General features: G+C 43.5%; 2 long non-coding RNA genes across 2 annotated transcripts; both read right to left on the bottom strand.

The window, feature by feature from the left end:
- Nucleotides 1–4,937: 4,937 nt before the first annotated feature.
- Nucleotides 4,938–7,386, bottom strand: LOC143122352 (uncharacterized). The gene is made up of 4 exons (XR_012986649.1): nt 6,967–7,386; nt 6,715–6,864; nt 6,511–6,569; nt 4,938–6,390 (listed from the first exon to the last, which is right to left on the bottom strand). It is a non-coding gene; the product is annotated as an uncharacterized LOC143122352 (long non-coding RNA).
- A 5,458-nt stretch (nt 7,387–12,844) lies between these two features.
- LOC143122353 (uncharacterized) lies at nt 12,845–14,354 on the bottom strand. The gene is made up of 4 exons (XR_012986650.1): nt 14,323–14,354; nt 13,836–14,175; nt 13,343–13,486; nt 12,845–13,197 (listed from the first exon to the last, which is right to left on the bottom strand). It is a non-coding gene; the product is annotated as an uncharacterized LOC143122353 (long non-coding RNA).
- Nucleotides 14,355–23,707: the final 9,353 nt, after the last annotated feature.

Consider the following 23,707-nt stretch of genomic DNA (forward strand, 5'->3'; position numbering starts at 1 on the left):
ACTAAATCATTGCTTTCACAGCTTAAAGAGATATGCTGTGTGATGCTATACAGTCCTGCGCTGAACTCATCCCAGAGTGCAGTGCAGTGGTTGTGTTTCTGGGTCAGGCTGTGGCCTGTTGCAGATGACGTTCCAGCACGGTGTGGTGCCTGGTAGTTGCACTAGACGGTACTCTTTCACTAACACACCTCAAACACAAGGGGACACCAGCGTGTTTCTTTGGCCTGGTAGCTAATGACTAGCTATTTAAAGCCATGAAGTAGCTATAACGGAGAATTTGGTTTGGCATGGTCAGACTGGCATGCTCAAAGGTCTACAAGTGCCTCTGTGTTTTAGCTCTGGACGGTCTGGGCTCCTTGGTTGGGTTGGTTCCCCACCTTCTGGGAACATTGTGGAAGTTAGGAGATAAGAGTGTCAGGCGCGGGATGGTCATTGTGAGGAGACATTGTGCAGGCTGGTCCATGACTTGGAGGTAAACTGGATTCCTCTTGCATTGCATCCACTATTAGTTTGTACACTCTGACTTCCACAATCTTGCACACACCTAGGTTAGGGACTTTGATCTGGGCAACACATACAACCCCTAGACTTGTTGCAAGCATGTTGCTGGGCCTTGACTTCCTAAAATCACAAAAAATTATACTTGTGTATACTATGCCCCATGTATTTTAAGGAAGAACATTTATTTATTTACGATACATTATAAATTCATTTTTTAAACTAAGGCATTAACATCAATTTCCGAAAGATATTTTTTTTATTCCTCTTTAGTCAACTTTAGCATGGGTGTGTAAACTTATGAGCAGAACTGTATGCATTTGGCCAATGGTTTCATCCAAAGTGTCTTACAGAGACCAGTTGCAAGGACAGTCCCCTTGGGGCAACTCAGGGTTAAGTACCTTGCTCAGAAGTACAATGCTGGCAACTGGCAATCAAATCCATGATTTAAAAAATAAAAGAGAGAGAGAATTCAACACAACAGGTAATGCTGATGTCAGGTTCTACTTTGTACCAGTTCTGACTACAACAGGTAATACTGATGTCAGATGTCAGGTTCTACTTTGTACCAGTTCTGACCTCAGAGTAGGTACTAAAGTCAGTATTCTGTTGACTCTTTCTCTTGGGATTTGACTTTAGTCTACTGGCAGGCATGTCCAAGGAGGCATAGCAAAGGTTTTCATCCTTAAACATTTGTAAAAATATAGAACATGTTTCGATAAACAATATACAAAATATTCCAAATAAATATAGATTTAAATCTTCAGATTTTTTTTGTTTACCAAAATCCAACAATGTGCATATGAGTACCTGTTTCCTGCTTTTCTTTCTGATTGTAGATCGCTGATGAAGCTCCTTCTCCTTTGACCCTTTTGACAAAAAAAAAAAATAGTGATAGGAAACAAAAGCATTATAGGCTCCCAAAATCTCTCAGACAAAAACCCACATTTTGGTTTCTACAACAGATATCTGTCCTGAGTGGAGAGCCATGGGTGGAGTGAGGAGAGTGAAGTACCTTTTGTACGGCGTAGACAGTACACGCAAGTAGAGGAGATGAACGCGGTGAGTAGTATACATGCGGGACACAAACTGACCAGTAGAATCCAGCAGTGCCCACATTCAGGAGGAGGACATTTGGGAGACTTAGCACTGGGCAGGGGGGTTTCTATAGAACAACACACAAACACACATGTATATGTATAGAAATATACACACATAGATGATATCTCACAGGCAAAACAATAGCAGTATTTGAAAGTTTCACCAAATGGTTCCCTTTTCTGTAGCACATCAGTCTTTGAGCCGGTGCAGTAGTAAAGACCAAGATCACCCTCAGTGATGTTCTCAATCCTCAAAACACTGGAATTAGTTGAGGTTGTAACACTGAAGCGAGGTGGAGCCCATATGCCTGCTATGGAGAGTGGTGGCTGATTCACATGCGTGCAGTTCCTATGCCACTCTATAACTACCACCTCTGTTTCTGAGTTACACTGCAGGGTGATGTTTCCTCCTGGCTGGACTCTTTGCTCAACAACTTCTCCAGCGATTCTCTCCGCACCACAGAATATCATAACTAAATAAAAATAACAAGTAAGGTGTCAGCATCTATAAAACATGAACAACTGTAAGATCAGTGGTAAAAATGTTTAAGCTACTACTCACACAAAACCATGAGGACGGTGACACCCAGCTCGTCCATCTCTGTGACTGAGCAGGTTTTTACTGCAGGGGCCTTTGATGCGGATTTCTGTTAGAAGGGGTTCACTTTACCATTAAAGACAAGTGCTCAGTGATTGGGTCAGACTGATGGAAAATTGTCATCTTTTTTTTTTTTTAAACACCATGATGATGTCAGAGTGAGAGGGTTGAGGTAAAGAGAGGCTGACACTTGTTAAACTAAATGAACAAGATGAAATAACCTTTCATGTTTTGGATATCTTCACCTTAAATGAAACAGTGAGTGTTTTCAAATTTAGTTTATCACAGACCATGGTCAATCTAAACCATATCAAAACCATAAACTGTCCATGTTTTCGATAAACCCTCATCACATATATACCTAAAACACTGGCATTAGTAACTGCTGATTATGCTTCGTCTCAAGACCACTCATCCCTAGCTGTGTTCAGAATTGGTGCACTTGTTAAGCAAAGAAGTTTAATTAAACACACTTTATTTCTTGCCATCTGACCTTTTAAGTGACGTTGTAGAACCCAACCTGAGAGACTATAGCTTGGGCCACACCTGGGAGGGGCTTTGGTCTGCTGTAGCTCCCCCTAGGAAAGGTCCCCTCTAGCATCACTAATGGATACAAATGTGATAATCATATACATTGTACCCCATGGTGAAATTATGCTATGATGTGAATGTATTTTTTATAAAAATGATTGATATACAGTAGTTTGAGAAATTCAGTGATGAGGAGGCCAAACAGGAAGTGTCCAGGAAATGGTTTGCCATATGCACCCAGCACAGACAGAGATGCTACTGAGATTAAGTGGCCTACTTAACCAGAAGTGGAACACCAAAATGTATGATTGGTGTTGTACACTGGTTTATGACTGTGCTTATTTAGAGATCTGTGGTGTTTCTGAGATTCAGAGAGACAGCACATACCATGACAGTGTAGAATTAAGCAGAAAAGCACTCTCATGTTCAGGGTAATTCACTGCACATATAAGACAGCTGTGAGTAGCATATACTGTACAAAATGCTGTAAACATAACACTGTCTTCCTATACATGAACCATAAACCATGTGGTGGTTGCAGCTGCATAGGACCCTAACAGAGCACTTAGCGTACAGGTGACAATCTGCACAGTAGAGTGCAGACACCACAGACAGAAATGCCATACAGTAGGTGGTTACTCCGAGGGCCTTATTTTGACTATCTAAAATGCATGATCTGGTCGGGAAAACTGTGATTGCTCGAGTTGCTGCAGCCAACAGCTAGAGCAGACAGGCAGCTACAGTGCTACACTGTGGGGGCATGATTTTAAAGAAAGATACAGAAGTATAAACCATTACATTCACAAAAGCATCGACTTATACAGACTTTCTTCTCATATGATGGCAGAAACCGGAAGGATACTTTACATTTACTTTCTTCTTCTTCACTTTACAAAGGTAAAAAAAGTACTTCAGTGTGTCTGCAGATACCTTCTCCGTTTATGTTTAAAGGGGGACTATGCAGGGATTTTTTTTAGCTTAATTTACCTTAATTTAACAGCGTCGAAGTCATTGGAATGGTTATATGACTTTTTCCGGGTTTAATGCTGGCTGTTTCGCTTCCCCCTAGCATTTGTGAGCGGAAAAAGCAGCCTTGTAACTTTGGTTCGGCGAGCTGCCGACCTCAGTCAGAAAGTCTTGCTGTCTCGCAATGAAACAAATTGCTTTATGGCACTACACACACACACGCCAGTCACCACTAGAACAAGGTAGCGATGGAGTTTATCAGATATCCGTCATGGCAGAGCCAGCGAAAACAAGCAGAAAGAGAGTAAACCGTTGTTGGAGGAACATGGAAAGAGGAAACGGCAGAATGACCAAGCGAGGAGTGTCATAGAATTATACTCTGGACCTGTAGGGGGAGCTCTGTAGAGAAAACTGCGAGCGAAAAGCAAGAAAACAACGAAAAAATTGCCAAAACTGCATAGGGTTCCTTTAATGTTTTTTTCTGAACTTAGTTAAAGGTATACTATGCAGTTTCAGGATTTTTTGGTGACTCTAGAGCTCCCTCTGGAGTTGTGATATATCTATATTTCACTTTGCTGTTGTAAATAGCCTACTTCTCATGGCTTGTCTGCCCTGTACACAATGAAAATGTTTTTGTTGTGGAGGCAAAGGACTAACAACAGGCAAAAACTATCTCCAAAGAGCTGTATCTACTGACAAGGCAATGTTCCACGATTCTCGCAAGATGTCTTCAGGTCGGCAATTCTTAAAGTTGTATTGCTGGTTTTCTCGGCAGTGCCCGCTACAGCTATGCATTACGGCTGTGCTAGGTGAACTATTCCCCTATTACAAGTATGTTTACCATCAAATTGGCTTCATCGAGGTTGTATTAAAGTCAAATCTTGTGTATCTTTAATGGCTAAAAAGAGTGATTTACCTTGATGTAGTGAAGTTGTCTTCAAAGGCTATAGGTTGGGCTATTCCGTTGTAAATGCATACTCCGGTGTTATTCTAAACTGCACTGATTGACATCATTTTGGTCCTTAACAGAAATGTACCCTCATTATCATCCAAAACTAGAACCTAGATTGTTGTTAGTCGGGAGTTTCCCTTCAGGTTGTTTACTCATTGCAGTTCCATACCTGCTGGCTACCATTACACAGATGTAGAAACAGGAAAATAATAATACAGTTGGAATCATATTTAATTAGTTACTATTTTTATTAATTTATGCATTTAGCCAACATTATTATCCAAAGTGACTTACAGAGATCAGCTTTAAGGATAGTCCCCTGAGGCAACTCAGAGTTAAGCAAGTGGGAATCAAACTCATGATGTTCTGGTTTCTGTGAAATCTGACCGTGATCTATAATTTTTCAATACAGAAGACGGTGTTTACACCATTCAGACAACAATATACATTTCTACTTGTATATATAAAAAATAAAATGTCATGGAAGCATTTTATTATGCTCCTCAGTATCAAAATGTTCTATAAGCACTATCGTAAAACCACCAATTACCAACCCTTTCGTTTGAAAATTCTAAAACAACAATGTTTTTTAATACTTCAAAATAACATATGATTAATTAACCTTACATTTTTCAGTAGCCATAGGTGTGCAGATTAGAAAAAAATCTAGTTTGGTTCTTACCGGGGCTTTTACTCCCTGAAATATCCGATTTTGTTTACCACGCTCAGAGTTTAATGCTGGGCTGGTGGGTGCCTATTTCCAACCTTTCTCACGGCACATCAATGGTTAGACTGAGAATTCTCGTTGCAAATCAAAATTCCACTGGAGCTCCAAGCGGATTTGTACAAGCAGCCTTATAACACTGTTTACAGCTCTTCGAGTTACGGTAAAATGTAATTTTTGGTACATAGCTAATTTAGATACACTTATGGTGTGGGTGCTTGCGTTCCTTTAGGAATCCGCCGTCTTGGTTTGTATAGAAATGAATATTAAGTGACACATACACGTAAGAGGTTGGAAATAAGGGACAGTTGGTAATAGGTGACGTTCCTATATCAGTTTTCAAATAAAAATAATTTTCATTACTAAGCAAAAAAGAAAAAAGAAAGAAATTGCAATTAGACTTAACAAGAGACAAAAACAAACCATAATGTAACAACATCCATAAAAACAGCCTGGAACGCAACAAAAACAGTCTGGTGCAGCCTGGACCAGGCTGTTTTGTTGATGTTTTTGGAGCCTGCACTGTACAGTGTATTCAGGGGACAGGCAGCTAGCGTATCATGAGGAGATGGTTGCTGTATGTGACAAAACATTCTTCAACTAAGAAACCGTGTAACATCGCTTAAACATCAGAATGACACATTGGAAGCATGACGCATTACATATTCAACAACACTACATAAACCGCTTATTGTAAAATAACAGTAAGTAAGTAATTATGTGTTAACTTAAGTATGCATTGTAGTACATGGTTAGGCCTATTATCACACACACATTCTTAAATTTAGCTGGTTTCAATGGTAAAATATATCGGAAAGTAAATCCGTAAATACCAGATAATTGTGGAATCATGGCAGGAGAGAAGGCTGAAGTCTCAGCACAGCAGGTAATACTTCTAGTTTGTACCAGTTCTGACCTCTGAGTAGGTACTGAAGTCCGTATTCTGTTGTCTCTTTCTCTTGGGATTCGGCTTTTGTCGACTGATGGGTATGTCCAGGGAGGCATAGCACAGGTCTTCATCCTTAAACATTTGTTAAAATATAGATCATGTTTAGATATAAACAATACACAAAATAGAAAATATTGATTAAAATCTTACGATCTTTGGTATGCTAGAATGCAACAATGTGCATACAAATACCTGTTTCCTGCTTGACTTGCTGATTGTAGATCCCTGATGAAGCTCTTTCTCCTTTGAATCTTTTGACAAAAAAATAAAATAGTGATAGAAAACAAAAACTTTATAGTTGCCAAAATCTCTCAGACAAAAACCCACATTTTGGTTTCTACAACAGATATCTGTCCTGAGTGGAGAGCCGTGGGTGGAGTGAAGAGAGTGAAGTACCTTTTGTACGGAGTAGACAGTACACGCAAGTAGAGGAGATGAACGCGGTGAGTAGTATACATGTGGGACACAAACTGACCAGCAGAATCCAGCAGTGCCCACATTCAGGAGGAGGACATTTGGGAGACTTAGCACTGGGAAGAGGGGTTTCTATAGAACAACACACCAACACACACATTCATATGTATAAATATACACACATAAATTATATCTCACATGCAAAACAATAACAGTATTGAGAAATGAATTTACCTTCAAAAATCACTTTGAAAGTTGTACCAATTGGTTCTCTTTTCTGTAAGTCAGCCTTTGCACCGGTGCAGTAGTAAAGTCCAAGATCACCCTCAGTGATGTTCTCAATCCTCAGAACACTGGAATTAGTTGAGGTTGTAATACTGTAGCGAGGTATTGTCCATCTGCCTGCTATGGAGAGTACTGGCTGATTCACATGGGTGCACTTTCTGTTCCACTCTATAACTACCATCTTTGTTTCTGAGTTACACTGCAAGGTGATGTTTTCTCCTGGCTGGACTCTTTGCTCAACCACTTCTCCAAAGATTCTCTCCACACCATAGAATATCATAACTAAAAAAAAACAAGTAAAGTGTCAGCATCAATAAAACATGAACAACTGTAAGTAAGATCAGTGGTAAAAATGTTTACTACTCACACAAAACCTTGAGGACTGTGACACCCAGCTTGTCCATCTCTGTGACTGAGCGAGTTGATTACTGCAGGGGCCTTTGATGCGGATTTCCGGTAGAAGGGGTTTACTACCATTAAAGGACAAGTGCTCAGTGATTGGGTCAGACTGATGGAAAATGTTCATCTTTTTTTTAACACCATAATGATGCGATAGTGAGAGAGTTGAGGTAAAGAGACTGACACTTGTCAAACTAAATGAAGATGAAATGGCCTTTAACCTTTCATGTTATGGATATCTTCACTACTGTCTTAAATGAAACAGAGTTTTTTTTTTTCCAAATTTGGTTCATCATAGACCATGGCCAGTGTATACCATATGAAAGCCATGAACTTTTCCTTATGGGTAAGAATCATCATGTTTTCAACAAACCCACATCATATAAAACACTGCCAAAAATGCTGTGTTCAATGCTGGTGCACTTGGTCAGCAAAGAAGTTTAATGAAACACATTTTATTTCTTGCTATCTAACCTTCTGAGTGAAGTTGTAGAACCCAACCTGAGAGACTCTAAAGAGCTTGGGCCACACCATGGAGGGGCTTCGGTCTGCTGTAGCTCCCCCTAGGATAGGCCCCCTGTAGCATCCCTAATGTATGCAAATGTGATAATTACATACACTGTCACATACACTGTACCCCATGGTGAAATTATGTTATGATGTATATGTTTTTTTTATATAATAATAGCTATAGTTTGAGAAATTCAGTGATGGGTAGGCCAAACAGGAAGTGTCCAGGAAATGGTTTGCCATATGCACCCTGCAGACAGAGATGTTATTGAGATTAAGTGGCCTACTTAACCTTAAGTAGAACACACCAAATTATATGATTGGTGTTGTACAATAGTTTATGACTATGCTTATTTATAGATCTGTGGTGTTTCTGATGTTCAGAGAGACAGCAGAAACCATGACTGTGTAGAAATTTTTTTTGTCACATACAGCTAACATCACCTCACCATCCGCTACCTGCCTGTGCACCGAATACACTGTAAAAAAAACACGGTCTCTGTTGACAGCCTAGGCTCCAAAAATGGCCATAAAACAACTTGAGCAAACCTAGCCCATAAAAACATTCCAGCAAATTACCAACGAGATGCACGTTTGGGAGAGTTTCAATTGCACAGGAGGGAGGGGGAGGGAGTAGCGAGCTAGCTCTCTGTTTTGTTTGAACGTCAGCAGAAGTGACGTTACCCTGCATCGCTTATAGCACCTTTAAAGCAACACCAAAGAACTTTCCCTCTGTCGCACACACACTATTTGTTTATCCAGCACCGGCTTTGCAAATAACGATGTCCACAGACTAGGGGTGTAACGGTACACAGAAGTCACGGTTCGGTTCATACCTCGGTTCGGACATCACGGTTCGGTACGAGTTCGGTACAATGGAGGAAAAAGCAAAACAAAAATGCAGAAAGCATTTTTTTTTTTTTACATGTCTCAGGCTGTACCACCTAGTGTCATACAGTCTCTTCCCTGAGCTATCTGCAACAGCCTGAAGTGTGTAAGATGTAGGCTAAACAGTACAAACAGTACCCAGACTCCATCTGTAACTTGTAAACAAAATAAGACAATCAGCTATAAAACTGAAAATAGGCCTACAGCATCTCTTATTTCTGAAAGTGCAAATTACATAGGAAAATTATTTTTAAAAATCCACTTAAGCAAGACCTTCAACATCTGTGTTTAGTTGTATATGGAAGGGTCTACAATTTGCCTCAATATTTTTTTATTGTGTGTAAAGTAATAATCTAGCCTACTAACTGTGAAAATATCACACTATTTTGCCTTTTTTTTTAAAAACGAAATTGGCTCCTTTCATTTCATAAACAGACTACAACTAGAAGTCACGTGACTTTGCCCTTTGACGTTAACTCACCGTAGCATGGTTTGTTTATTAGCCTGGTTAGCGTTGTCACTTTATTTTACTGTCTATGCACTTAACACTATCAGAACCTCATGTGAGAAGTTACAAGTTACCCCAACATAAAGGTAATTACCACGCGATTTACATAGCTTTCTGTCATTACGAAATCATTTAATTTAAGCCATAGGTTTTGGCCCTATTTGTATGTGTATCCAAACGCTGCTGAAGCGCAGGGGAAGTTTTTTCCCCTCGTTTCAGTGATTGGTAGCCTACATCATCTGGGTGATGGCTTCGAATATGTGTAGCATTTTTTCCACTCACATACCCAACAACTGCTTAACAACGCCGACACACAGTTTCATCTTATCCACCACTCTTTCGCCTGTACTAACGTTACTGTAACTGAAGCTGCTGCTAATGACTGACGGACTCGACCGACGACCTGACAAAAAAAACATAGGCGCCAATCAGAGCGTCAGAGCTAAGGCGAGGCTACAGATTAGCGTTAGGTGTCGCTAAAGAACTCCCGTAACTCTCGCTAACAGTAATTGCGCATGACATTAATTAATCCGCACACGAGTTTTATGTATTTTTATACCGTGTATTCTCTGTGTAAATTCATGCACCGAACCGTGACGCCCGTACCGTTTCGGTTCAATACGAATACATGAACCGTTACACCCCTACCACAGACAAGGTAGAATATTTTGCATGACTTATAGAAGTACAATGTATTACGGCATCAGATGCAAGTCAAATTTGTAGTTTCTTATGTCTCATTCCATCGAACTACAGATCCGCTACCCGATCTGGCAAACTTACATAGTGCGGTTATAGCCGATAGAGGGCCGCGAAGCAAATGCAGAATTGCCGTTGACCCTGTTACGAGTTGATGAACCACTGAAACGATTTTGGAAACATTATTTTAAGGTACAAAAAACTCTTTGGTGTTGCTTTAACTTAATATGCAATAATAAATTAACTATTAATTAACTAAATATGCATCTTTTGCAACAAAGTGTAAACATAACTCGGATACAATAAAGAGTAGGGCTGTCAAACGATCAAAAAAAATTAACTAATTAATCTCATATTATGAAATTAATTTATTTAGATTAGTCGCGATTAAAAAGTATATCTCCCTAAAGACCAAAGCTTCTTAAAGGGCATAATCAGGGCTTTAAACCAGAATTTTTTGCCAATTGGTTCGTTCTGAACAGAAACAGTATTTTAACGTTTCCGGTTTTGGTTCCCAACCTAAAATTGACGTTCCCGAGGTTGTCCTGAGCCCATACAATGACAGGTGTGGAAACATGTCTGGTGTTGATGCAGTGTCATCTGAGGTCCAAGAGACAACGACAATTCAGTGTGTTTTTCAGCAGTTTTTTCTTGTTTGGATTCTTTTGTTTGGATTCTTTGAATCTTTTTTATAATATTATGTCCTGTAGACGATAAACCCCCCAAATACTTCACAATTTCACCCTAAGAAGCATTGAAATTACATTGTTTCATCATTTGTGCACACAGGTTTACACAAAGGGGCAGCTGTGGCCTACTGGTTAGCGCTTCGGACTTGTAACCGGAGGGTTGCCGGTAGGCACGGCTGAAGTGCCCTTGAGCAAGGCATCTAACCCCTCACTGCTCCCTGAGCGCCGCTGTTGTTGCAGGCAGCTCACTGCGCCGGGGTTAGTGTGTGCTTCACCTCACTGTTTGCTGAGTGTGTTTCACTAATTCACGGATTGGGATAAATGCAGAGACCAAATTTCCCACGGGATCAAAAAATATAGATACTTATACAAAGTGATGAATACCCCTACATCTTTACTTCTAAGAGACCCTGCCTCTCTGGGATGCTTACTTCTAAGAGACCCTGCTTCTCTGGGATGCTTTTTCATACCCAATCATGTTGCCAGTTACCCTTTTGTTTTCTTTATCATTACACAACTTATCCAGCATTTTGTTATCCCCGTCCCAACTTTTTTTGAAACATGTTGCTGGTATCAAATTCAAAATTAACATATATTTTCCATGAAATAGTCAAAATTTTAATTTTCAACATTTGATACATTTGTTTTGTTGTCTGTGTCCTTTTTGCAACTAAGTTGCCCTATACGCACAGTGATGCATATGGTGGTAGCGGCAGCACTGATAACTGTGCTTTTAACATCATGAACACAAATTTTTCACCTCCAAGCTCCTCACTGTTCCTCTCCATCTTCAGCTAACTCATAGACAGTAAAATAGGCCCGCTTCACAACGGGAACGTCGCATGTCTGATGTGTGTCAGTTGCGTGGCAGCTGCATGGCGTTTTCTATGTCTTTGCTTACCAGAAGCATATCTGATGCGGCGCTGCGGCGGCCTCTCTGCCAATTCAAACTTATTCTCACGTCATTTTTTCTTTACTGTTTTGAATGGAAACGTGGAGTGAAAAATAGGCGTGAGTCCTATTCCTGGCATGCACGCGTTTTCGGCGCGGCTCGAGCCGTGTCTGAGACGTGCCTGTCAAGCAGGCGGTGTGCAAGGAACGCCCCTGATCCACTAGCACGCGATGCGAACACCGCAACGCAGTATCCCTATTCATTTCTATGAGAAGCGAATTCCGCACCCGCATAGGATTCTGGGTATGCGGTGCGACGAGTGCTGTGGCTGCGGCGCGTCAAAAAGTTCAGCAATCCCCAACTTTATGCAAATGAATCTGTCCATCGCGAGGCGATTATCCAATAGTAGAGCAAAACGCAGGGGAGGTCCATCATCACATAGCCTAAACAAAACCTAATTTTCCGGTAGTGTGGTTACCGCCAACGTACAGAAACATGTCAGATGAGAAAAAATAATCATAGCAGTGTCTATATTTCCGTGTTTGTATGATGTTTGGCTAGAATCCTACAGAGACAACTTCATGATTGAAATGACCGCCCAACTTGCAAACTAATTTATAGATGTGACTTTCCCTCGGTAATTTCAAAATAGTGGAGGGAAACATTTTGTTTGGTTGTTTACTAGGCTACCTGCTCTTGCCCTGCCGTTTCCACACATCTACAAAATGGAACGCCCATCAAAGCGTCTTCATGGAGGGTAGCGTCGCGATTTGGGGAATTCGCATTGCGTGCTAGTGGATCAGGGGCGTAACCTGTTAACATGGGAGCCGAAATAAAATCGGACACGCCACGCAGCTGAGACGCTCACGCCTCGCACCCGGTGTGAAACGGCCCTCACGCCCCTGATCCACTATTTACTCTCACTACTGACTGATAAGGAGCTACAATCGTAAATATACCCTGAAAAAAGCAACCCTTACCCCAATCATATTCGAATGACGGAATAAAAATCCAAAGCAAGCACAACAGCACAAGTCGTGTCTGGCAGAATAAATATAATAGTGCTGGCTACAGACTAGCGGCGAGACTTGGGTGTAAGATAGGGCCCTGAGTGCCTGTGCACTACAGCCTGAACAAGAACATGTGAGCAACCCAATGACTGTTGAAGTGAAAATAACACAGAAACAAGGCTGGAGTGGCTGATTGGTCATTTATTGCTCACAGTTACCAAATCATCTATAAAATGCATTTTATACAAGTGAGCAAGTAAGCCAAGGAAGTGTTTAAGTAATGGTCAGTCTTGCAAGTCAGATATGAGAATGCTGCACATGTTGAAATGGGGAAACTATAAATAGCTAAAAGGGAATAGCAATCCATCTTTAAAGAAGATAAACTTATGCAGACTACAATATTCAATCGACAGTTCACTGCAGAAAACAAGTTACACATTGGTTCCAACCTTGAAATACAAAAACATGAAGTGATTACAACTGGATCAAATGGACTGTGTTACTCCATATTCCTGTAGATGACTACGGTGGTTGTGGTGTCTTCTATGCCCATTGTGGTCAGATGGATCTTCTTATTAATTAATTCTTTTCATAAGAAAAATAGAATAGAATAGAATAGGAGTAAAAACAGTATTCATAACTGTGCAAAGCAAAAGAAGCTGCTAGCGGTTTAATTCAATAGAGTGTAGGGGTGAATACATGATACATGTGTGAGCGAGAGAGACCGCACCTTTTTCGTCACGGGTAAAGCAGTACACACAGGTGGAGGAGATGGTGCAGAGAAAAACACAAACGGGACACAGACTGACCAGCAGTATCCAGCACTGATCATGACCTGGAGGAGGACCAGTGGGCTGGGGGCTGGGGAGGGGGTCTAGAGAAAGTGTGTGCGCACACACACACACACACACACACATACAGACACACACAACACAAGCACAAACACACACACACACACACACAGAGACACACAAACACACCGTACACACACACATACACACACACACAGACACACACACACATGTTAAAATATATGCAATATACATACAGTAGATGACATGATATTGATATGTACACAGAGACACACACACACATGTGGATACATACTGTACATACATACATACATACATACATACATATTTACATACATATGTACACAAAATGTATTACACCTGGAAACTCAAGCAATTACACACTACTACATAAAATAAAAGTTACATTACCTGCCTTGAAAAGACAGCTGGAATTTCATACCAGTCACTTCTGTTTTCTCCTCTTTCTTTATTCCAGTACAGTAGTAAAGTCCAAGGTCGTGCTCTGTGATGTTCTCAATGCTCAAATCAGTGGATTTAGTTGAGGTACTTTGAACACTGAAGCGAGGTGGGGTAAATCTCTCTACCATGGTGAGTGTTGGCTGATTCACATGAGAAAGATCCCTATGCCATTCTACTCTTACCACATCTGATTCAAAGTCACAGTGCAGCGTGATGTTGTCTCCTGGTTGGACTGCGTGTTGAACGACTGATGCTCCAGAGATGCTCTCCACACACAGGTATATCACACCTTTAAATGTATACAATGTTTAGCGTAATTAGCATAGACGTTATTCTTATGTTACTCTATTGCTGTAAGTCGCTTTGGATAAAAGCAATGTAAATGTAGAAGTTGAACAATTGTAGTGGAAGATCAGAGGTAAAAATGTGTACTCACACAAAAACAGGATGAGACTGACAACCAGCTCGTCCATCTCTGTAACTGAGCGAGTTGATTACTGCAGGGGTCTTTGATGCGGATTTCCGTTAGGAGGGGTTCACTTTACCATTAAAGGACAAGAGCTCAGTGATTGGGTCAGACTGATGGAAAATGTTTTTTTAACACCATGTTGATGTGAGAGTGAGAGAGATGGCAGAGGTGAAGAGACCGACACTTCCTAACAAACAAAATGAACAGAATGAACTGGCCTGCAACCTTTTACATGCTGGATACACCTTCATAAAGGTCATTAATTAAAAAGATAATTTTAATGTGATCTGTCTAAACCACATTAACTGTTTCTTATGGGTAAAAGGAAGTGTGTAGATGCTGTTTTACTTGTCATATTGCTTTAAAAGACCTGCAAGGCCTTGAGCTCTCTTTATAGATTAGAGATAAGATAACTATTAGTGATGGTAGCTGGCCGGTACAGTAGCTGTGCACGCACCAGCAGCTGTAGCAGGTTTGCGTCTGGGCAGGATGGCGTGGTCAAAACACAAAATAGGTTACACCATGAAGTTAACTACCTGAGACCACTTGTTCCAAGCTGTGTTCAAAGTCACCAAAGAAGGTCATCTTCTTTATAGTTGTAGGTCCAGGAGCATGTGTGGAGAGTGACTCAATCAAAAGGCAACAAGAGTGAGTGAATACTGTTGATTCGTTAGTCAAGGTGTTGGTAACTGCAGCATGAGTTTGAATGATCTCAGAGTCTGAGGCTGAAACCTGCAGTCTGTTGCATGCTGCTTGTATGTGCAAGACCCAGCCATGGCGTAATTGTGTGAAGAGGCTGTGTGAAAGTGGGGTGAAGAATGTGCCTTATTTCTAACATGAGTGAAATCAAGGAAGTTACCAGTGGTACCAGTGGTAGGAGGAAAGATAAGGTCAACCACGTACCTCAGCAGGGGCGTTATTAGAGGGTGGACAGGGGGGATGTGTCACCCTCAGCTTTTAAAATGGTGGTGTTTGTATCCTCCAACATTGTCATCGAAAAGATGGACAAATGCCAGCGACAGAGATAAATCAGTTCTAACTACTGACCAATTATTCTAGCGGCAGGCTACACGCAAGATATCCCAAACAAAAACGAGATCGCAAAAGGAAAGCAGATAGAAAGTACTGAAAGAAATCTACAACATGCGTGCAGTTTTCATGCGCACGGGGCAGAGAGCACGCACAGGTCTTGCAGGTCTTGTTGGTTTCTGGTGGTAGCTTGCTAATCACACACAATGAACAATATGAAAACGAAAGGAACTGCAGTCGCACAGTGCAGGCTAATCGGAAGGTACAAAGAAAAATATTCAAACATCATGCAGAAACCACAGGCAGATACGCCATAGTTAACCACAAAGTTACCTCCAAGTCCCTTTGTACTGCAGTCTTACAAAGAACGTGCAATCCAGTGACCACTGAAGTGACATACATCATATCCTAGATAGCAAAATCAGATTGGCAGATAGCGGACCGCTGGTGGTATGCCGCCGGTGACGTGCCACATGTGGTCCACCGTTGGACCATCATCTCTTTAAATTTAACTTGTCATGAATATTAAGAAAAGTTAATAAAAATGATATATGGAGTACAACTAAACAAATGAAAAAGATTTTAGACCAATAGTGGCACAATATTGGCCGCCAGAGAACCGATGAGCAAAATGCCAGCGGACCGTCAGCTACAGTATGCCCCCAATGGACCGACAGTGGTGCGCCAGCCTCTTGCCATCTGTGATTAGCCCCATATTATTCCCAATCTGACCATTCTTTTAATGTTTTAGACTACAACAATGCTTTAATGTAAGAGATTCAGATCACAGTCATGGCAGCTGCTTTTTCATTTCGGCGCCCATTTTAACAGGTTAGAGCGTGCGCTCTGCCTGCGTGACACGTCTCAGGCGTGGCTCGAATCGCGCTTTTAACAGGAGACGCAAGCGTGTCAATCGTTTCCATTCAAAAGTGAAAGTGAAGAGATGTTTTGCGCCACATCAGAGACGTTTCTGGTATGAATGCAACTTGAAGTCATGACGCAGCAGCAACAAAACAGACATGCAACGCACACACCACGTCGGTGGTCTGAGTGAAACCTTAAGGCATACATGGGCAGCATACGGCCCGCGGGCCACATCCGGCCCGTGGGCTTTCCCTGACCGGCCCGCGTAAGGTCCGTGAAAGAACAATTGTCAAGAGCATAGCATAGAGATAATGCACGCAAATCAATATCGTTGTTTTTTTTTTGAAAGCGACTGCTATTTGTACGCCCATACATTTGTGCGTGGATGCATACGACGTAAACACCCTCACTGGTGCTGGTGAATAGAATTTATGCTTCTGCGTCGACACAATGCAGTTGCCTTTACGTCGGCGTAAACCTTTCAAAGTTTTGTGTCTCTTATGTCTGCGTCGCTCACCACCGCAAAGGTTGTTAGAACGAACTCCTACTGCTGCTCGTTGGCGATACAAAGTGTTCATTTCAAAACGTTACTGGCAGATAGACAGTTTACAATCGGATAACCCCGTAATTGTAACCAAAATATGTCTGAGTTTATTTGCAAAGCTTATGTAAGCGAACTAGTATGATGCTACTACCCACAGGTTGCTTGAAGCAGCCGGCTCAACACACAGATCGAGTTGACCAATCACAGTTATGTGCATAAAGTTAAAGCAAAAACATAGCCTACATTTTTAAAATAGTTTTCTTTGTGCATGTTGATTAACTAATGACAGCCTACTGTTGTCTGCTCCACATTTTCGTAGTCTAATTCTACATAGAGTTACTTTAATGATTTAATGATGAAATATTGCTGAGTGTTGATGAAATGGTGGCACAGGCCTATCGGTTGTACTGACTCCTTCACATTTCCATGACCTAGCCTAATTATAGATATTGTAGTACTTTTTTATATCAGTCTTTGTAAACTGAAAAAAAAATGTCAATGTCAAAAAATCATTTTCGAGAATGAGGATTAAATACTGGACATAGATTAAATATTGCTGTTTTTCCTTTTTCTCCCTCACATTTTCATCTGTTCTTACAACTAGTAAACAAAACCATATGATTTACTTAATGTTATACAAGAACAGAATAGAATTGAACAGAATTGAGTTCAGACTTGAGTTCGGTATTTTGGGTCCGGCTGTCACGGTACACAGAAGGAGGACTAGGAGAAGTGAACACAGTGATGGAGATTCATTGAATGGTCAAAAGTACTTGTAGGTCCAGAATACAAAGCAAAGCAAACACACAGGAGATCAGACTAAGGCAACTAAAGAGAGAGGGCAAAGTCCAACAAAGTTCATAAGTCCAAAACTTAACTGAATCCAACGAATACAGAAGCGCAGGCGAGGGAGCGAGTCTTTGGCTGGGTCTTTCGTACAGCATTGACGAGGCCAGACAAAGTGTGTGTGTGGAGGGAGGCCTGATATAGTGCAGCTGATCAGCTGATTGATCAGCTGCAGGTGTAAGGCTTCAGTAGGTAGGGGAGAGAGAATGAGTAACAGGAGTGTGAGTCTGATGAGTGGGTGTGGCTGGGGAAGTGGCTGGTGCAGAGTGAGGTGCTGCTGAAGAACCTGGCAAAGCTGTGACAGTACCCTCCCCTCCGTAACCCTCCCAGTCAACTAGGTATTCCAGGCGGCCCCTGCGATGCCGAGAGTCGAGGATCTCGTTGATGGCATAGACCGAACCCTCGTCCAGCAGAAGCGGTACTGGGGGATCAGCAGCATCACCAGGTTCTGTGGAGGAAGGAGAATGGGGTGAGTGGTAGGGTTTCAGGAGAGACACATGAAATGTGGGGTGGATCTGGTAGCTGGTTGGAAGTTGGAGGCGGTAAGTGACTGGATTAATCTGGTGTGTTATGGTGAAGGGGCCAATGTATTTAGGACTTAACTTTCTGGAAGGAAGTCGCATCCGGATATCCTGGGTGGAGAGCCAGACCCTTTGGCCTGCTTCATACTGTGGTGTGGCTGACCTCCGAGTGTCTGCGTGCTCCTTTTGCCGACGGATGGCTCGCTGCAGGTGGTGATGGGCCTCACTCCAGACCTGCTCGCTCTCCCGGAACCAGGAGTCAACGGCTGGGACCTCGGAAGAGTCTCCGGACCAAGGGAAAAGTGGAGGCTGGTGACCGAGTATGCCGTAGGGAGTTTTGTGCATACTCGGCCCAGGGTAGGAAGCGACTCCAGGAGCTTTGGTGGCGGTGGCAGTAGGTGCGGAGGAAGCGGCCAATCTCCTGAATCTTTCGTTCCGTTTGCCCGTTCGTTTGAGGATGATATCCTGAAGTTAGACTCACTGTTACTCCCATTAGCTGCAGGAAAGCTCTCCAGAAACGAGAGATGAACTGTGGCCCCCTATCCGATGCCACATCTTCTGGGATTCCAAAGTTGCGGAACACATGTGTGAACAGGGCTTCGGCGGTGATTGCAGCTGTTGGAAGGCCTTTCAACGGTATTAATTTGCATGCTTTGGAAAAGCGGTCGACAATCACCAGGATGCACGTGTGGCCCTCTGAAGGGGGAAGGTCTGTGACGTAGTCCACACCCAGGTGTGACCATGGTCTTCTGGGAACTGGCAAGGGGGTTAGCTTCCCTGCTGGGAGGTGTCGTGGGGTCTTTGCCATGGCACAGTCTGCACACCCGGCTATGAACCCTCGGACATCCTTGGCCATACCCGGCCACCAGTAACGATCTTGCAGAAGAGAGAGTGTGGCATTGATCCCTGGGTGTCCTGTGCCTGGGGAGGAGTGTGCCATGGTTAGGAGTTGAGTTCGGAGACTGAGCGGAACATAAGTGCAGTTAGCAGGAGTGTTGGCTGGTGCAGGATCGTCAGTAGTGGCCTCATGGATCTGCTCATCTATGGTCCACTGGATGGGGCTCACGACCATATCAGCGGGGAGTATGGTTTCAGGCTGCTCCTCACCTTCCTCCGGGTGGTGCAGACGGGAGAGTGCATCAGCTTTGCCATTGTGAGATCCAGGGCGGTAGCTAATAGAAAAGTTGAAGCGGGTGAAGAACAAGGCCCATCTTGCCAAACGGGGATTGAGGCGCCTGGCTTCCCTGAGGTACTGGAGGTTTTTGTGGTCCGTAAGAACCAGGAAAGGATGTTTAGCTCCTTCAAGCCAATGGCGCCACTTCTCCAGGGCTAGTTTAATGGCTAACAATTCTCGGTTGCCGATGTCATAGTTGCATTCCGCTGCACTAAGCTTTCGGGAGAAGTAAGCACAGGGATGGAGGCGGGGAGGGTCTCCATGGCGTTGCGAAAGAATAGCTCCAACTCCAGAGGTGGAGGCATCAACCTCCACAATGAACTCCCGGTCTGGATCTGGATGACAGAGGACCGGCGCTTTGGTGAAGGATTCCTTCAGCAGGTGGAAAGCTTGGGAGGCTTCATCATGCCAGGAGAGGGCCTTAGGTTTCTTGCGGAGCAAAGAGGTTAATGGAGAAGCGAGTTGACTAAAGTTGCAAATGAATCTTCGATAAAAGTTGGCAAAGCCCAAGAAACGCTGGAGGTCCTTGACGGACTGTGGAGTGGGCCAAGACAAAACCGCTGTCACCTTTCCCTCATCCATGCTTACCCCCTGGGCGCTGATGTTGTAGCCTAGAAACTGGGTGGAAGTCTGGTGAAAGGTGCACTTCTCGGCTTTCAAAAAGAGTTGGAACTCACGCAGCCTAGCAAGGACCAGGCGTACATGCTGGATGTGTGTCTGGAGATCGGGGGAGTAAATGAGGATATCATCAATAAAGACTATGACAAATTGGTTGATGTAATCTCTGAAAACCTCATTCATGAACCCCTGGAAAACGGAGGGAGCATTGGATAATCCATAGGGCATCACAAGGTATTCATAGTGGCCTGTAGGTGTGATAAAGGCGGTCTTCCACTCATCCCCTGGACGAATGCGCACAAGGTTATAGGCACTCCGTAGGTCAAGCTTGGAAAACACAGATGTACCTCGTAGTTGTTCTAATGCAGCAGGGACAAGTGGCAATGGGTAGCGGAACTTCACTGTGATTTTGTTGAGGGCACGGTAATCAATGCAGGGCCTAAGACCCCCATCTTTTTTGGCCACGAAAAAGAAGGAAGAGGCAGCTGGGGATTTTGAGGGACGTATATATCCCAGCTCTAGGGCTTCCGTAATATATCCTTTCATAGCCTCTTGCTCAGGGAGAGAGAGTGGGTAGACCCTTCCATGGGGTAATGGCTGATCTGGCACTAGATCAATCGCACAGTTCCATGGTCTATGAGGAGGTAACTGGGCTGCACGTTTTGGGCAAAAAACATCACGGTAGGTAGCATATTCGGGTGGAACAGTAACGGGTTGATTAAACTTGGGGCTTTCTATCGATGTAGCATTAAGGGGAACAACCAGTTGGGGGTTGCGTAGAAGTGGGAGTTCAGGGAAGCAAGTGACCTGACATTGATCACCCCAACTAAGAACTTCACTATTAGACCAACAGATTGTAGGTGAGTGTTGCACTAACCATGGACGCCCCAAGATCAAATCAGTAGTAGACTCATCAAGTACAAAAAACGAGATAGCCTCAGCATGGAGTCTCCCAACTTGCATTTCAAGAACAGGTGTTTGGTATTGAACCCGCTTGCGGGCTAGAGGCCTACCTACTATGGAGTGGATGTTGAAGGGGGTCGCACAACGGGTCTTCGGGAGCTGGAGGCGCTGGCAGAGGGAGCCGGAGATGAAGTTCCCAGCTGAACCGGAATCGATCAGAGCGGAGGCCGTATGGGAGGACACAGAATCCATTAGAATTACAGGCATGAGAGGAAGTTTCAGATGAACATTAGGGTTACATACAGTACTCACCACCGGTCAGGGTGGTCTTGTAGAGCATTGAGCAATGATGTGGTCTGAGGCTCCACAGTAGAGGCATAAGCCCTGAGTGAGACGGCGGTGGCGTTCAGTTGGTGTAAGCCGCACAGTGTCCACCTGCATGGGCTCAAAAGATCTTGTGGAACTTGCTTCCCACCTGGGTGGTGCTTGTACTGGTGGTGGGGCTGAGCGGAGTTCTTGTAGGCAACTGTCCCTCCGGTGAGCAACTCGGACTGCTAGCTGGATGAACCGTTCCAGTCCCATGGCATCATCGTAGGTAGAGAGTTGGAGACACAGGTTGGGCTCTAGTCCTTGTCGGAAAGCTGAGATGAGTGCGGCCTCATTCCATCCACTGGCTGCAGCGAGGCTGCGGAATTGGAGGGAGTATTCGGTGACTGGTCGTTTTCCTTGTCTCAAAGCATGCAACTGGGCCTGGGCCGATGAATCACCCTCTGGGAGCCCAAACACTTCCGCGAAATGCTCCACAAAGTCGTCCACGGATGTCGTCGCAGGGCCATCGAGGCTCCATACACTTTCTGCCCATTGCAAGGCACGCCCAGAGAGCAAAGAGATGATGTAGGCAATTCGACATCGCTCTGTTGGAAACCGGTGTGCTTGCATCTCCAGGGCCAGGGAGCATTGCAGGAGGAAGCCCTTACATCCCTCGGGTGCACCAGAATAGGGCGTGGGGTTGACTACTGGGCTGGAGGGGACTGCTGGTGGAGGAGCACGGGATTCTGCAGCTGTGAGGGCCTGGCGAAACTCATTCACGAGCTCCCGGAAGGGGTCTGCATTTTGAGGCTGCATTGCCTGGTCTGGCCTTCTGTCACGGTACACAGAAGGAGGACTAGGAGAAGTGAACACGGTGATGGAGATTCATTGAATGGTCAACAGAAAAGTACTTGTAGGTCCAGAATACAAAGCAAAGCAAACACACAGGAGATCAGATTAAGGCAACTAAAGAGAGAGGGCAAAGTCCAACACTTAACTGAATCCAACGAATACAGAAGAGCAGGCGAGGGAGCAAGTCTTTGGCTGGGTCTTTCGTGCAGCATTGACGAGGCCAGACAAAGTGTGTGTGTGGAGGGAGGCCTGATATAGTGCAGCTGATCAGCTAATTGATCAGCTGCAGGTGTAAGGCTTCAGTAGGTAGGGGAGAGAGAATGAGTAACAGGAGTGTGAGTCTGATGAGTGGGCGTGGCTGGGGAAGTGGCTGGTGCAGAGTGAGGTGCTGCTGAAGAACCTGGCAAAGCTGTGACACCGGCCCTCCTCAACAGTCCCAGTTTGTCATGTGGCCCCTTGGGGAAATTAGTTGCCCACCCCTGCCTTAAGGGTTACCAAATATGTCAAAATGATCTATAGAAGCATGTATACTTGCAAGTCAGCAATAAGAGTAATGCACTAAACCATTGCTTTCACAGCTTAAAGAGATAATGCATTCTGATAAGATATAGAGCTTAAAAGAGAAAATCTATACATCCTTAATGAATGTAGTCTACGGTACACCGTACTGTACATGGTAGAAGTTTCTATCTTTTGAGTTTCCAGCATGAGTCTGTGTAATACACACAGGTGGAGGAGATCATGCAGAAAAAAACATAAATGGGCCACAGACTGACCAGCAGCATCCAGCACTGCTCTAGAGGAGAAGAACATGGAGGCCACACACACACACACACACACACACACACACGCACACACACAGAGACAGAATCGCATTGTTGTACTGAAGCTTGTTTTCACCTCTCCTGTATAAATGGCTGTACTGACACTGCTAGTGGGAGTGTTTGTGTGTGGGTGTGTGATGCTATACAGTCCTGCGCTGTGCCTGCCATCTCACAAAGTCTGTGCAATGCAGTGGTTGTTTCATGGTCAGGTTGTGGCCTGTTACAGATGACGTTTCATATCATCTGAGTGTTGGACCACTGACCGCTGAGCCTCGATGGTATGTTTATACCTCGCTCTACATTTAGTCTATATCACACACACACACACACACACACACACACATAAATGTTAGTCTATATCACACATAAAACAATTTGACAATTACGAAAAATGACGTTACAGTATATTTCTTTATTCTTTACTCCAGTGCAGTACTAGTTCAATCCTGAGGTCAATTGATTTAGTTGGGGTTCTATATGACACTGAAGCGAGGTGGAGCCCATTTGTTAAACACAACAAATGTTTAGCTGATACTTTTGAGTACAGTTCCTGTGCCATTATATACAGTATTTACCCATATTTGGTTTCAAGTCAAAGGGAAGGGAGATGTCTTCCTGTTGGACTCTGCATTCAACAATTGATGTGCCATATGCCATACATCACACCTAAATATATGTTCGGAGTGATTAATTGCACCCGGGTATTTTTAGTGGAATGGAGGCATTTTTTTTATTTACACCCAAACCAGAGAATGAGGGGAGAACTGCCACTCTCGGAAAACTTCCGGTTTCTGAACTGGTTGCAGTTCCTTCTGTGGTTCCACATGAGGGCGCTCGTCCACGAGTGCAGAATGCATGGGGGTCTATG

The sequence above is a fragment of the Alosa pseudoharengus genome, unplaced genomic scaffold, assembly GCF_046254945.1.
Source record: "Alosa pseudoharengus isolate Yale_2024_CS ecotype anadromous, Long Island Sound unplaced genomic scaffold, YU_APseudo_1.1 YU_APseudo_1.1_scf_14, whole genome shotgun sequence".
In the NCBI taxonomy this organism is placed as follows: domain Eukaryota; kingdom Metazoa; phylum Chordata; class Actinopteri; order Clupeiformes; family Clupeidae; genus Alosa; species Alosa pseudoharengus.